Below are 6975 nucleotides of genomic sequence, written 5' to 3' on the forward strand. Positions count from 1 at the left end.
ACAAATATGTGTGAAGTCCTACCGTGTGCCGGGCCCTGCTCCGGGCACTGGGGATGCAGCCATGACCTAGACAGACGATGTCTCTGCTCTTGTGGAGTTCGCATTCTGGAAGGGAAGACAGACAATGGGGAGGCAGACAGACAGACAGACAGAAAATAGACTCCACTCCCCAGTAGTGCTGATGCTAGCAGAGAAAAGCAGAGGCTTCAGGCTGGGGGGAAGGGCCGCCTCCCCTGGTGGGGGCAGTCCTTGCTGAGGAGCAGACCTGGGCAGGGCGGAGCAGGGAGTCCTGTGAACATCTGGGGGAGGAGAGCACCAGGCAGGGGGAACACCTAGTGCAAAGGTAGGAGGCAGGAAGCAGCTTGGCAAGCAAAGGGAGCCCACAGGGCATACTGCCCAGGGTTCCCAGCCTGTCGCCTTGGGTAGTCGGGTAGAAGCAAAAAAAATAGGCAGCGACGATGCCTGGCGACTCCTTAGCCTCGCTTAGACCCTAGAATAGGGCTCCAGGAGGTTATCGCAGACTCCAGCCCCTCCCTAACGAGTTGGAAGAACAGGGACCAGAGAGGGAAGGTGATTTCCCAAGATCACACAGCCAGCAGTAGCTGGGCTGGGCTGGACCCAGATCCCACATCTCCTAACTCCAGCCAGTGTCGCCTCCCCTAAACCACAGTTGTTGCTTTTCTTGGTGACGGATTAAGGGGTCCTGGGAGATCGTGGGAGACACTAAGGGTCACATAGGTTGGGAGACAGACTAGAGAGACAGGAGCTCAAAGCCTGTCCCCCACTCCCCCACCATGCCTGTCCTCGCTCAGAGAACCACAGGAACCAGATAGCAACCTCCATCCTGGCTCTGCATCTGGGAACCATGGTTACGGCTGCCGCTTGATTGGCAGGGGGTCCAGACGCATTGGAGCCACCCTCTGGTTCCTAGAGGTTGTGTGAGAAGCAGGAGCAAGGACCAGGGGACAAGCTGGGGGTCACCAGTAGCCCCGGATTCCACCCGCTAACCTTCCCCGCCCCAAGCCCTTCATCCGGGCACCTCGCACCACCGCGAAATCCTTTTTAGAGCTCTGAATTAAAAATAAATTTGCAAGCACATAACCAGATGTTACATGGGGAAAAGATAAATAACTCAGCCTGTCAAGGAACTGCCTCATCTCAGTCAACCCTCTCTCTTTCACAAGGTTTTAATTTTTAATTTCACAGCGGTAACTATAGCAACCTGCAAAAATAATATATTCCAAAGCAAAACAACTTTCTTGGCTCTGCCTTGGCATCTCCATGTTCCCTCCTTCCCTCCTCTCCACCAACTTCACGCAGGTCTGTGCCCAGAGTTGGCGAGCGGTCTCGGCAGTTGAGCTCCCTCGCTCATTAAGTAATTAATTTGTACGCAAGGATCCCTCGCTGTCCACCTCCAGGAACTCCCAGCTTCGGGCAGCAGGATGTTGGATGATGAATTCAGAATCCTGAGGGATGCCATGTTGCCGTGATCTATTGGGTTCCTAGGTTTCGAGCATATAGGAGAGTTTGGATAGCAAGGGATACTTGTGTTTATTGGGGGCCTAATTTGTTCAGGGTCAGTGCTGGGTGTTGGGATGAGAAAGAAGAGGATTGAGCCTGCCTTCAGGGAGCTCACAGTCCTGCAGGGGAGCGAGACCTATAAACACATAACTACAACAAAGTAAGGTAAGTCTTGGATACGAGGGGTAAATGCTGTACAAATGGGACACAAGAGAAGGGAGAGGTTGTCAATATCTAGGATGGTCTAGGAAGGCTTCAGAGAGAGGTGACTTCTGAGACGGGTCTTGCTCGATGAGTAGAAGTTTTCTGAGTGACTAAGATAGGGAAGGGCATACCAGGCAGGTGGAACAGCATGTGCAAAGGCAGAGACACTGTAAGTCAGGTTAGTATGGCCTAAGCATGGGATGAGGGCTGCACCTCGGGCGGACGCTGGAGAGGTTGAGGAGATGGAAGCACACAGAGCCCTTCAGCTTGGAGGCCAGGGGAAGTCAGCCAAGTAGTGAGGGGAACAGATGTGTTTTAAAAGGTGACTCTGGGGACAAGTGTGGGGAATGGATTAGAGGGAGGAGAGTAGAGACAGAGCCTGTGGGGAACTCAGGTGGCTGGTGGCTGCAGAGAAGAGCATGGAAGTCCTCGTGCGGGTTCCCTGAGAGCCACACGTGAGCCGAGGGTCTACCATGGTGGGCACTGGAGCGCAATCCGGCTGGGGAGTTCTGGGAGACAGTGCTGAGCACGCCTCAGCTTCGCCCCCTCAGGAGCAGCGGAGCTGGAGTAGTTAGACGCCAAGTCCTGTAGTGACTGGCTGAGGGCTGCTCCCAGGAGGCACCGGTCCCCTGCTGGGCTTGGGAGCGGAGCAGGCTCCAGTGGCCAGATAAAGCCGTCATGCGGAGACGCGCGTACTGGCAGCTGGACACGGGGCCAATGTGTCCTGCAACAGGAAAGAAAGGACAAGGGGACATGGGTGGGGTATCAGGGGCTTCTGCCCCAGCGGCACTCTGAAAGTTAGTAAGTGGGCATAATGGGAGAGCCTGACATCCGGGAGGGTGGGCAGACGCATCAACACACGCAGCGGGCACAGCCCGGTCACGGGCAGCATGGCCCATGTGAGGACAGACCCAAGGCCATCTTGAATCCAAGCTGTTTAAGGATCCCAGTGCGGACTGGCCAAAGGCTATGCAGCAGGCACCAGCGTGGCCCCCAGGGCCTGCCCAGGGTGACCTTCTTTCCAAATGACGAGTCCTGTCTCAGGCAAGTGGAGCTGTCCCCTCTGACCAAAAGTGGAATGTGGCAAGAAAACGTGTCAAGCGGGAAAATGCACGTGCAGGGGTGAGTTCGTGCAGAGATGCAGCACTGACATGTGACCCTGGCCTAGTTATCTCACCTGCCCAGCCTCAGTTTCCTCTTCCGTAAGCTGTGGTTCATAGAAGTACCTACTGCATGGTCACATTGCGATGATGTAATGAGATGATGCATCGTGATGCCTGGAAGTCACCTAGTCAACATTACCTGCGACTATTGTTATTTTCGACAATGTTTTTTGAGCACGGCACACGCACTAGGCCCCGAGCATGCAGTGATTGTCAGGCAGACGTGGTTCCTGCCCTCGTGCTGCCTACAGCCTCGTGGACAAGCTGAAACGCTTTATATAGAATGTTAAAGAAAGCCGGATAAAAAATTATGCATAAAGCATGATTCTAATTTTGTTTAAACACACACACTCAAAAAGACCTGAGGGATATATACCAATGTGTAACGATAGTTAACATTAGATGGTGGAACTGAATGTGGCTTGCCGTTTTACAATTCTTTTCTGTGTCTTCGTTTTTTCTTTTAAAAATTTCACAGTGGATTGCATTATTTGAGTAGTCATTTTTGAAAAAAGAAAGGAAAACAAGCATGCTTCTTTCTCTGACTCCCTGCCCGTCACAAATTTCATCTGTTTCCTTGGGAATCAGGAGCTCCCCAATATTAGGGGATGCTTACTATACGTCCCAGGATCTCCCTGCCAGGCAACCGGGTCTCAGGTCCTGGCCTCACCCCCACTGCAGGGCTCGGTTGGGTGAGGCGCCTGCACTGACAGATCGGGGAGTTGAGAGGAAGAGCTGAGCTCCCTCTCAACCTGGGGCCGGCCACCTGTGCAGATGTGTCTGCCCTGGGTTCAGCGGGCAGAGATCTATGCTTCCGCACCCACCTGTCACGAAAGAGGATTAGTGTGAGCAGTCCCATCTGCCTACCTGCCCCAGTCACGTTCTCTACACAGCTTTATCTGTAATAAGCTGAGGTTTTGTTCTTCATCTCTTGATTCCTGGGTCTCCACCTGTTTCTGAATTTAAGTGAAGGAGAAAAGAAAGTTATATGTTGACATCATAAAGTCACATCCACACCTGCCTCCTAGAAATTGGCTATCAATAAAAATAGTAGCCATCTATTTATCTCAAGCCTCCTATCTCCTTTGATGTCTAGGACTCCGTGATGGGTTCAATGGTCTTAGAACATTCTAGTAAGGTCCTATGAAGTGGTCATGATGGTATTATCGGTCTGAGTCCCTTTTTGGGAAAACGTCCCTCCCCCACACCATTTGGACTTCATAAGGCTTCCATGGGTCCCCTGCAGGACCAGAGTGATAATTTGGGATGAGCAAATGGCTATAGACAGGGACGTATGACATGCAGGGGGCAGAGCCCTCTCCCCTGCCAGCCTGCTGATCGTGGAGCACATGAGTTGGGGGCCACCTGCAAGTGGCGTCTTCCCTACCACATGTTGAGAGCCTGCCTGTTGGCTAAAGCCAAGCAGAAAAGATGACCTTGTCGAGTCCTCATATCCAGCCATTCCTGAAACTGGCTACCAACACATTCATCCTCTTTTTTCCTTAAGTGGTTTGAGTGGGATTTTTGTCCGTCGAAGCTGAAAGTATCTTGACGAGCATACTGCAGTGGACACCTATTGGTTAGAAGTTTGTGGGCACCCAGAACCCATGGCCCCTGCCTAAGCGCCCTCATTATTTAGGAAAACTGCCTCTCCCCCATTGAATTTATCTGGGGAATTGCCGGGTGCTGACACCGCACCCTCCTTCACTCCTAAGTCACCTGCATCCTCGCACAGACCAGTGAGTTGGCCATGAGCCCCTTCCAGGTCTGCCCATAAAACCTCCCCCTCAGTCCTCCACGCCCTCCCTTCTCCTCCCACTGTTGGGGGTTGCAGAAGATCCAGAAAAGAACCCGAGACCTCTTCCACTGGATGGATGGAAGGGCCTGGACCTCTGAATGACCCACGTTGGCGACAGTAAGCTGCGTGAGAAAAGCACACTGACTGTGTTTAGCCACTGCGACGTGGGGCTGTTTGTTGCAGCAATTATCCTGCCCTGACTAATGCAATAGGCTGGCGCCTTGGAGAGCTCCCCGGGAGCTATTAAATATTATCCTGGAGAGTCCCAGCTCTTCACTCAACCACAAATATGTATTGTGCTCTGAGTTGGTGCTTGCAAAGCCCCCTGTGTTTCCTTTTATCCTGCGCTGCGGTGGTTGCCTCTCTCCTCACCTGGCTGGCTTCTCCATCTGGACCCTAAGTTCCCCAAAACCCAAGTTCTTACCTGCCTTCCTCCTCTGTACTGTGTCCCTGGCATCCGGCTTAGTGCCAGGCACATAGCGAATACTCAATAAGTATTGATTGATTGGATTTGCAAAATGACCAGATGCACAAAGTTGTTGTGAGGTTTAAGCGAGGTTCTGATTGTGACGCTGCATGGCACACAGGAGGTCCTCGGCAAACGCAGGACAAATGAGCTAAATAAAAGTGCACATGAGCTGGGAAAGGCTTTCAGAGGGCGGGCAGATTTGAACCAGGACTTATTCTGCCCCAGCCCTCCAGAGAGCTAAGTTCTCTCTGGGCCCTGGCTGGTCCCAGGCTCTGTGCAGGAGGAAGGGTGGGGACCAGCTGCTTCTCGGAGGGAGCCTCCATCCCAGAGGCTTTGGGCTGCGGTAGGGTGAGGTGACACTTCAGGAAATAACATTTCAGAGGCTTTTGCTGTGAGAGCAGACTTCTCACCCCTGCCTCGGTGTGGAGGTGGGTGTGGGAGGCCTGGTGTGCCTCTGGAGTAAAGCACCCCACTCACAGTGTGAAATCTGATCTTAGAAGAAGTTAACTCCTTGCACCCAGTCCTCCTTGCTGCAGATAAGCTTCAGGGATTTAGCCCAGCACTCCTAGGAGAATGTCTACACTCCACACCTGGCACGGGGATGGTAGGTGCAGTGTGTCTAGGCAGTGTAATGTGGTAGCTTGAGCTCTGGAGCCGGAATGCCTGGGTTCAAATCCTGGCTCTGGTCACTTATTAGATATAAGACTTTGGACTGACTTAGCTTATGGACCTCAGTTTTCTCATCTGTAAAATGGGATGATACTAATATTAATAGTAACCACACTAGAGGATTGTTAGGAAGATGACCTCATGGATCTGACAGCTAGCGGAATGTGTTTTAATAATGTCTATTTTAACTTCTAATATGGTAGCTATCAATAGAGAAACTGACACAAGCAAAAGCTCTTTGGAGTCTTCACTAAGTTGTAAGAATGTAAAAGGGTCCTGAGACCAAAAAGTTGAAAACCAATCTTACACGGTAACTCTCCACTAAACGTGGCCTATGATTAATCTGACATCCATTCACCACCTTCCCCTCTCCCCTCCACGACCTGGTTTGGACCCTGTGCTCTGTCCAGCTGACTAACTAAAGCACCTGCCCAAGGAGGCCATGAGACTGCTCCCTCCACAACCCTGAACAGCAGCTCTCCACCTTGAACTTTGCCTTGTTTCTCTATCCTTAACTAAACTGTACTCACTCTTCAAGGCCCAGTGGCTTCTACCTCCTCCAGGAAGCCTGGCTGGCTGCCCCAACCGCGTGGAGCTCCCGATCCTCTGAGCTCATGCACTGCTGCTTGCCCAGCAGTGAGGGCAGATGCCCCACACGGCTGCGTCATTCTTGCCTGTGGGACCCCCGTCTTCCCACGAGACTGCACACTGCTTCTGGCTTTGGGGTCAGAACAGAGCTGAACTGTATAGCCTTGGGCAAGCCGCTGCCCCTCTGTGAGCCTCTTTCCTCATCTGTAGCAGGGGGTGATTATAGTACTCACCTTGCAGGTCTTGCGAGGACTGCATGAGCTAATGCGTCTGTACTGATTTGCTAGGGCGGCCTCAACAAAGTACCACAGACTGGGTGGCTTCGACAGCAGAAATTTATTTTCTCACCATTCTAGGGGCTAGAAGTCCAAGATCAGAGTGTGAGCAGGGTTGGTTTCTTCTTGGCTTGTTGGTGGCTGTTTCTCCCTGTGTTCACGTGGCCTTCCTTCTGTATAATGTCTGTGTCCTAATCTCTTCTTATAAGGACATCAGTCATATTGGATGACCCCCATGACCTCATTTAACTTAATTACCTCTTAAAGGCCCTATTTCCAAATGTAGTC

The 6975-nt window shown here is 52.0% G+C and overlaps 1 long non-coding RNA gene across 1 annotated transcript; it reads right to left on the minus strand.

Moving 5' to 3' along the window:
* Window positions 1-1397: 1397 nt before the first annotated feature.
* On the minus strand, window positions 1398-6729 carry LOC105827568. The gene is made up of 3 exons (XR_001138368.1): window positions 6646-6729; window positions 3756-3844; window positions 1398-2449 (listed from the first exon to the last, which is right to left on the minus strand). It is a non-coding gene; the product is annotated as an uncharacterized LOC105827568 (long non-coding RNA).
* Between the last annotated feature and the right edge of the window lie 246 nt (window positions 6730-6975).

The sequence above is a fragment of the Propithecus coquereli genome, unplaced genomic scaffold (assembly GCF_000956105.1).
Source record: "Propithecus coquereli isolate 6110/MARCELLA unplaced genomic scaffold, Pcoq_1.0 Scaffold122, whole genome shotgun sequence".
NCBI classification, from domain to species: domain Eukaryota; kingdom Metazoa; phylum Chordata; class Mammalia; order Primates; family Indriidae; genus Propithecus; species Propithecus coquereli.